At 37.2% G+C, this 9679-nt stretch overlaps 1 pseudogene; it reads left to right on the forward strand.

The window, feature by feature from the left end:
* Positions 1–252: 252 nt before the first annotated feature.
* Positions 253–2089, forward strand: LOC110011315 (short-chain dehydrogenase virD-like; annotated as a pseudogene).
* Positions 2090–9679: the final 7590 nt, after the last annotated feature.

The following is a 9679-nucleotide window of genomic DNA, read 5'->3' on the forward strand; positions in this document are numbered from 1 at the left end:
ATCCAAAATTACATGCCCAACAATGTACTTTTGCCAACTTAACTACATCAAAAAAGAGAATAATCCAATTAAAAATTGGTTGGTAAGTTTGCTTGATCAATATTGTTGTTAAGGATGTAGATATATTTAAGCTTTAGCACTATTTCATTGTAATAAGTTCCTTCGCTTGTAGCCCTCTGTCTTGTGGTGCTTGCATTTCGATGGATTCTAGCATGTGTAGTTGTTTGTTTTGCCTGATGATAATGTCTGTATTCCTCTTAATTTTATGGTGCATTAAGGCTGATTCAAGCTGTAGTACCTTAATGGCATCCAGGAAGAAGGGCAAAATCGTTAATGTTGGAAGCGTCATGACTTTGGCTCCTTTGCCATGGGCAGGTGCTTATATTGCATCCAAAGCTGCTCTACATGCAGTTACTGATACTCTCAGGTGTGTCTGAATGTTTCCTATCTCCAAATTCGTCCATAATGTTTTGTCCGAGCTTCCATTTCTGTTCAAGATACGAAACACCTTCCTCCTGTGTAAGCAACGACAAGACTGTAGCTTGATCACTTGAGTAGCCTTATAGGGTAAATCATATTTACATCTCATGAGGTTTGGCTCAATTAGTATACATCTCAATTCCATTGGAAATCACAAGTACCCCATTTAAAGTTCGTAAAACCTTATAATATTTGATGCAAAACTGTGAAAGTATAAAGATACCCTTGATCCCCTGTGATATGGGTAATGTGCAAAATATCTTTCCTGTGAAAAAAAAGATTATCAAATTATCTTTCTATGTTTTTAAACTTAAAGCAATTTATCCTTTTATAAAGGCATGTGTAGTACACTCGCTCCTATTGTGAGTGTGCATAGTTTTTTCTCCAAAAAGCTATTTTTGTATAATATATTAAATATCTAATATATAAAATATAAAAAACTTATTAAAAGAATAAATATACTATTTTATATATAATATATAACATTTTTAATAATATCTACATTTTTATTTAAAATTAAAAATAAAAAAACCAACCCCCTACTCACCCACCTCCAAACCAGCCACCGCCCATCCACTTCCCAACATAGTTGGTGTACATGCTAGTCAGATCGATCTTTTTGGGGAAAAGGCAATCAACCCCCTTGTGATATCGCAAATGAGCAAATTACCCCTTATAAAAAAATAAATAGCGAATTACCTCCTTGTATTTTTAAAAATACAATAATTTACCCCCCTAAGATTTTTAAAATGAACCAATTTAGCTCCCTGTATAAGGAGGTAAATTACTTCATTTTAAAAAGTATAGGGGCTAAATTACTATATTTTTTTCGCAGGAGGGGTAATGTGTTCATTTCCACTATCATAAGGGATGCTATGTACCTGATCTTTTTGTTTCAATATTTCGAAAAAGAAGCATTTTAACCCCTTCTGTCTTGTTGTGGTGTTCACTATCGCAATTTGCAATTGTTTTCATATTTTCGACTGTACACTACCTATGTTTCCCATACTTGCTAATTATAAGAGCCTAAATACTAAACTATTACTGTGTTTTGGTTTCTCTGTAGATCTAGCACAAACACTCTCATTCTTTGTTACTTAATTATAAGTTCAGGAAGATAAAAAATCATTTGTGCTGCACATTTAAATCCTATTTGATGGACATATAGTAAGAATTACACGAATTATGTCGAAAATATGATCGTAAAAGTTAGCAAAACATATTGTCCAAGTGGACATTGAGACAACTGAGAATCAGTAAATATTTGTGCAGACTGGAACTATGACCCTTTGGGATCGATGTGATCAATGTTGTACCTGGTGCTGTGAAGTCCAACATAGGAAACTCTTCCTTAGCAACATACAATAGGCTGCCAGAATCAAAGTTGTACAAGAAGTTTGAAGAAGCAATTCGAACAAGAGAAATGCTTTCCCAGAACATTAAATCAACGCTTGCAGAAGAGTTTGCAAAGAAAACGGTCGACGCAGTGCTGAAGCAGAATCCACCTGCTTGGCTCTCCTTAGGCCATCTGTCCGGAGCAATGGCAATCTTGCACCACATGCCCCTTTCCATCAGAGATTTCATCGTCAGGAAGAAATTCAACTGTTGATATATCTTGCTATGTCCCACAATAACTTGGGAAGTTTCCTCTAACCCCGTGGTATATGATGCAGGTTCGTAGAATTTGAATTTTCTATTTCAAATTATATTGTATATTCTATTTTGTTTAGTATATAAAAATTATGTTATTTATTCTATATCAAGAAAAATGAGACGTAGTGAGTATTTATACTATATATAATTGAAGAGCATCCTATTGATATTTTCAATTTATTGATGTGTTATTTCTTTATCTTTTTTATATACTGAATAAATATTTTTAACTTTCCCGCTCATCATGACTTGTCATAACTACCTTTTGGTAGGTTTTTTTTCTCATTCATTTATATTTTAAATATATATTGTATTATATATTTTAGATAATTTTTAACTCTATAAAAAATAAATAATATAATTTTAAAAAATATTATATTTTAAATATTTTATAATAATTATGCATGTACATAGAATGCGTCACTCACTTATATATTGAACGAGTTATAAGATATAATAGTGTGAAAAACAATTCATTCCAATGTGTTGTAAAAAAAGATCAAAAAGACCCCCTTGTAATAAATAAATTAACAAAAGAACCCTCTTTGGAAAAATGAATAGGCAATACCCCGTTGGATTGGAGTTGTGGTACACGCGCCAATAATGTGTGAATTTTTTGTTTTTTACATGTATAATGACAAAAATGTCTTTGTTTACCCACCACTAGATATTATTTTATATAAATCAACGACTTATATTTAAGTATACAAATCAAAGGCCCAAAATTTGTCAAACTAAAATTGAATGGTTTAGATTTCACTTAACGAATCTATGATTTATATTTTGTTTGATCAAAATGAGTGGCTCGGACTGTATTTATTTTGAATCAATGCTTTAAATTCAAAATTGTATATATAGTATATACATATATAGTTAAAATTATATATATGTAATGTGTATATATATATACACACTATTAAAAGATATATATCTAATATATATATATAAAGAGAGAGAAGGGGGGGAGGAGGGGGAGGCGATGTGAAGATGTCATAGCCTTGACAGGAAGAAGAAGATATAATCCTCACTGTCCATCAATTAACAAATTCAGCCGTCAGATCGAGGGCTTAGCAGAGGAAGGGAATGACGCCGTATCAAGCTAAAAAAGGGGAATCAACTTAAGTGCGACGAAGTCATTTTAGAAAAAAAGGGGCAGATCATCCTACAGTCCCAACTGAAGCTCATCAAACTGTCCCAATCAAATGTTTTTAGTTCTTCAACAGAATACGCACTCCATCCTACAGACGCACCTCACAGCTCCACCACCTCCAATTCCTAACTTATTTCTATTTTTATTGATTAGTTGCTTTGTTACAACAGCAATGTATCTATCACCCTGTAAATAGCATTTGTAACCAGAGTTTGGGTTACTTTTTTATGAAATCAGTCTCTTTTAAGCTTATACACAAGCCGTCATCTCTGTTTCTCCCTCACCCTTCTTAATTCCACGACAAATCATTACATTTGGTATTCAGAGCAAGGCTTTTCTCGGCCTCGCTATGTACAAGTTTTTTTTTCTATGGCAGATGGCACAAGAATGAAGGAACTCATGGATATGCAAAAAAAAGAACAGGAGTTGTGGCTGATGGAGGAAAAATTGAAATGACAAGTCCATGAACAACAAGTGCAGGCACAATTCAAAAACATGATGGGTATTCAAGCTGGTTTACAAACTTCCTATTCAGAGCTCGTAGACGGTCAGAAGACTATCCAACTTCAATTGCAAGGCCTTTTGGACCAAATGCAGCATCTCAGTCGAGGTAAATCAGTGCTCTGAGAGGCTCCAACACCCCCCTAAGGAGCAAACACCTAGCTCACGACCTGATTCTGAGTTCTCTGGCTCCCAAGGTTGTTTCCCTTCCATTTCCAACATTAAGTTCCCCATATTTAACGAGGATGAGCCATGGGGTTGGATCCAGAAGTGTGACTGGTATTTCCAAACAATTTATACCATCCCAGAAGATCAACGAGTGTCCTTAGCTTCCATTCACCTCTATAGATGCGCTGAGTTATGGTTCCAAAGGCTGGTGGACAAAAGGTTGCCCACTTGGCAAGAATTTATGAAAGCGGTTTATGAACGATTTGAACGAATAGACCCAGGAGTGTCTTGGGTGAATTCAATACATTGCAGCAGGGCATTAAATCAGTTGAACGGTACTTAAAAAACATTGAGGAGCTCAAGTCCCATGTTATGATTTTCCATAGCAACTTTCCCTAAGTCCTACTACGTCACTTGTTTCATTAATGGACGAGACCAGACATCAAGGGTCCAGTTAACTCTCTACACCCAACTCGACTACATCAAGCTGTGGCTCTAGCTTAAAACCAAGAGAATACCGTCAGAGCTATTTGCAACTCGCAAACCCAAATGCCAAACTGTAGCCTAACTCTAAGCAATTCTCTGCACCTAAACCTACATATAACCCAATACCACCTAAACTCCATCACCCACCTCAAAAACCTATGCCCAGATAGATAACCACTCAAGCCCCCATTTACTGAATCTTATCTGAAGCTGAAATGCAAGCTCCTAGGAGTAAAAACTTGTGCTATAACTGTGACAAAACCTTTTGCCCTTAACACAAATGTAAGCAGTAGTTTATGTCTTGTATCCTCACTGAGGAAGAGTGGCTTTTGAGCAAGAAGATGAAGGAGATCCCACTGACTCCCGCCCAAGGATGACATGATTGTCTCTGTCAACGCCTTAAGTGGCAATACAGATTTCTACACATTTAGGGTGAGGGAAGGGCCTATGGACACGAAATTCAGATTCTAATTGATGGGGGAAGTACCCGTTGTCTCTTGGATATAGACGCTGCTAGCAAACTACGATGCGCCTTCGAACAAACTAATCCTCTAGTGGTAAGTGTAGCTGATCGTCGCGAAATGATTAATCAATGGTATTGTCCCACATTCTTGTGGGAAGTACAAAGTCAAGCGTTGACCTATCCTATGCGCACTCTAACAATAGGAGGGTGTCACATAGTATTGGGAGGAAACTAGTTGTGACTATACAGCCCCTGGAATATGACTACAATGCTATGAGTGTAATAGTCTCTCAAAACGGTAAGAAAAGGGGGTTCCAAGCCCTGATGCAAAAGGCTGAGTTGCACATGTTGTCTGCAAAAAATATTTCCACGATGGTGAATGAAGGATCCTATGGGTTCGTGGGTCAACTGTACACGATCTCTATCCACCCTCTATTACACAGCAAGCCCAATTCACAACAAGATAAACCTGTCCAATCTATTAGCTGCTTTCACCGATCTCTTTCAAAAGTCTCAAGGCTTACCGCCTAACAAAAAAGTTGAACACAAAATCCTACTTAAGTTAGATGTTGTCCCCAATAAAATGCAACCGTACAGATATTCATATGCGCAAGAGGGTGAAATTGAGGCGATTGTGAAGGGTATGCTGAAGGATGGTATCATTCGACCAAGCCAAAGTTCACTTGGTTCCCCTGTTTTGTTAGTCAAGAAAAGGATGGAACGTGGCACATGTGTGTAGACCATAGATATCTGAACCACCTGATCATTAAACACACTTTCCCCATACCAGTCATTGGATAAGTTACAAGGAGCTTGTTACTTCTCAAAGATTGACCTGCGTTCGGAGTATTTCCAAATACGAATGGCTGCACATGATATCCCCAAAACGAGTTTTGTTACACATCAAGGATTCTACAAATTTTTAGTAATGCCCTTTGGGCTTTTGATGCTCCTTCAACCTTCCAATCAATGATGAACGTGGTTTTTGCCCCTTATTTTTGAAAATTTATCTTGGTATTTTTCAATGACATTTTGTCTATAGTGGAACATGGGATGACCATTTGAAACACCTGCGCATCACTCTCGAGCTTCTCAGGGCTCATCAGTTTTATGCTAAGTGGAGTAAGTGTGATTTTGGGCAAGAAACCATTGAGTACTTGGGGCATATTATAACAAAGTATGGTGTCTCTATTGATCCTAGCAAGATTGATTGTATAAGATCTTGGCCTCAACCTAAAAATGTAAAGGAGTTGCGAGGCCTCTTGGGATTAACAGGTTACTACACAAAATTTATTAGCAATACGGGGTAATTAGCAAGCCTCTTACACGGTTGTTAAGAAAGGATGGGTTCAAATGGACTGATAAAGCTATTGTTGCGTTCGAAAGATTGAAGCACGCCAAGGTCACTGCCGCTGTTCTCGCACTACTAGATTTAACGCAAACGTTCGTTGTTGAAACTGATGCCTGCGACAAAGGAATAGGCGTTGTCCTTATGCAAAACCGAAGGCCTATTTCCTACATTAGCAAGGCGTTAAGTCCAAGCAATCGAGGGTTATCAGTCTATGAAAAGGAGTTCTTGGAGATTCTGCAGGTTGTTCATAAGTGGAAATATTATCTTGTCGTTCACCATTTTATCATAAAAATTGACCACCAACGCCTCAAACACATATTGGAATAGAAAGTGGACATTGCTCTTCAACAAAAGTTGATTACTAAGCTGTTGGGCTTAGACTACGAAGTACAATATAAAAAGGGGCAGGAAAACAGGGCTTCCAACGTCCTTTCTCGCAGAGAACAAGGGGAATGTTCCACAGTTACTGTGGTTATCCCAAACTAGATAACAGAGATACAGCAGAGTTACGTTAATGATGATGAATTACTTCCATCTTACAAGCCGAAGATGTTCAAGAAACATCATTTCCCGCCTATGAACTGCAAGGGGGAATTCTTCGCTGAAATCGCAGAATATACATAGGGAAGGAGACAGGATTAAGGGATAAGCTTATAAGTTTGTTGCATGATTCTGCTGTTGGTGGGCATGCAGGCATCAACGTTACTTATCAATGTCTTAAAAGCCTGTTCTACTAGCCTCTAATGAAAAAAGACGTAGTTTGTTGGGTCCAAAGTTGTGATGTATGCCAACGTTCCAGGGCTGAGCATATGCCTTATCTGGGTGTACTATAGCCCCTAGCAATTCCCTTTCAAGCGTGGGCTTCCATCTCCATGGATTTCATAGAAGGATTGCTAAAATCCAAAGGGAAGGACTGCATACTTGTTGTACTGGATCGCCTCAATAAGTATGCTCACTTCCTAGCATTAGCCCACCCCTTTTCTGCTGAAACATATTAATTTATTATTAATTTTACACTAACATTTTACATATTTATTAAAATTTATCTAGACTAGAAATAGCATATCATTTAATTATTTTATGTTGAAAAAAATTTGGGATGAAATTTGTTATACTTTGATTTTTGAGGGACCAATGTCCTATTTAGACTATATATAGTAGGAGTGAAAAGTAATAAGGATATATTGATCAACTTAATTGAAATCTCGAAATGAAAGAGTAATTGAAGGTTTTAATCATAAAATAAAACAACAATTTAAAAAAAAAAAGTTTGTTTGCAATATTTCTATGTTTGTGTTGGAGATAAATTGTAGAGAAAGTTGTAAGTTGAATATTAATACAATTTGGAAGTGTTTGGAAACAAAGTTAAAAATAAATTATAAAAAATGGAAAAGGTTGGGGTGTTTAGGTCTCTGAAAAAATTGTTTAATAGTTATAATTCGAAATAGTATAATTGGTTCCTTAAGTTTGCATTTAGGTCACTTTTAAGGGATAAAGAAAACTTTAGTCCTTTATCTTTGTCTCGTATTAATTTTGGTCCTCTGACTTTATCAATATTCGATTTAGTATTTTATCTTTCAATTTGGCGTAAATCTGGTCCTTCAGCCTATTTTATGACCATTTTACCCTTCCAAAGGAAATAGCTTAATAATCCATTTTCATGCTCTTAAAAAGGCCCAACATGCTTCTGAAATAAATTAAGACCCCATAAATTCATACCTTGCTTTGACCGCTCTGTTTCCGAGTATTCGGAGTCCTCGATTTTACGGACTTCTTCCAACCACACTACCGCAGCAGATGGTTCGCAGGAACTTGGCTCCTTCAATAACAAAACAGCACAGCCTTATTTCATTTGCTACCTTAGGGCGTAAAAGTGACTCCAATACAGGGACTTAATAAAATTTTGGATAAACAAGCTGAATAGAAGCGTAATTTTTATTGAAGAAATATAGGAAATATTACATAGATACTATTTCTCCATTAGAGGAGACAACTGTTTAGACTCTCATAGGATAGAGGACTAGACTCGTTGGGGAAACCCCCATAAACTTAAAGATTAAAATACAAGAAAGATTGAAAACACTCAAAATTGTAATGCTTTGAAGAGTAGGACAAGTTTTTCTAATGATCCTCCTCTGCTTCACAGCATCTCTATTTATAGGCATCCGCGGACTTCAAACTCGGACTCCAACTTGATTTTATGATCACGTCATTGCTTCCTTCATCATCTTGTCTTTTTTGAATGACGTCACTACGTTCGTCATTGCCTCGTTCTTTTCAACTATCGGTCATTATGGTTTGTTGGCCATGTGACTTCCAACTGTCTTTCCTGTTTTGCTGACTGTTGGCTTTTGTTGTTTTCTACTGACAGTCTTATCCTTTCGATTTTTTACATTGTTTAACTTTTACTTCTCTTGGTAAAATTTTTTCTCTTTCCCTTGTCTTGGTTCGGTTCGGGTTTATTTTTTGTGACCCGAATCTTTGTGCCGAATAGGGACTTTTCTTGTTTTCACAGCAAGGGCACAGATGGTTATGCCATTGCCCAACATGCAACATATTGCACGTATTCATTCTTGTGGCTTCGGTTGTTGGCAGCTTATTTTCCAAGATTAACATCCTCTGTTTCTCGAATAAGCTTTCAGCGAACTCAGTGCTTTTTCCTGTCATGGAATTTAACCGAAATGATCCATTGTTTGAGAAGATTTTGAATGGATACTTGACTTTATCCATCTCCATGAGACAGACCCATAATCCCCAAGCTCTGCTGGTAGAGATACTGTCTTCACTAATAGCCGATACCAAGGGAGCTTCTCTTGAGGCAGCTTTGATCTTGTTGGAAGCCACCATGTCTGATCTTTGCAGCTTCATGAAATGGAATGTTGGATGAGACCCCTTTCCTGCAGTTTCTGGAGCTACTGAAATGAATTTTATCTCCAGTACGTCGCCTCCCTTTAAGTGGGGGTTGTTTTCCCAGGAATCAAAGACCGCCCCACTAATCCACTCTGGAAGTTTTGAGATTTTCGAAAAACTCGGTGACATAGTATGAACTTAAGCAAGAGCTCCAAAATCATACCATTCTCTGACATCTTCTAGTTGAGACCCCTCTAACATCTAGACTCTGTTATATTTTTCGGATGTTTCGATAATGGTCTTGCCTGGGTTCACACCTCTAGGGGAAATTAATTTTTCCCACATACGTTGATATTCCTGCCACGCAGAAGAAGAGGTTAGTATTAGCCTTAGAGGTGTCTGTCATTGGCCTAAGACTAATCTCTCCCTCTTTAACCCTAGAGGTGTTGGGTTGACTTGAACCTACAGGAGTTTGCACTTCCTGTGATTCAATTGTTGCCATTTCACCAGAGTCTAGTGATGGCATTGAACAATCAATACTTGAATCCGACGCTACAGGTGTAGAGCCATGTACTCT

The sequence above is a fragment of the Sesamum indicum genome, linkage group LG6, assembly GCF_026168435.1.
Source record: "Sesamum indicum cultivar Baizhima isolate 11 linkage group LG6, ASM2616843v1, whole genome shotgun sequence".
NCBI lineage: Eukaryota > Viridiplantae > Streptophyta > Magnoliopsida > Lamiales > Pedaliaceae > Sesamum > Sesamum indicum.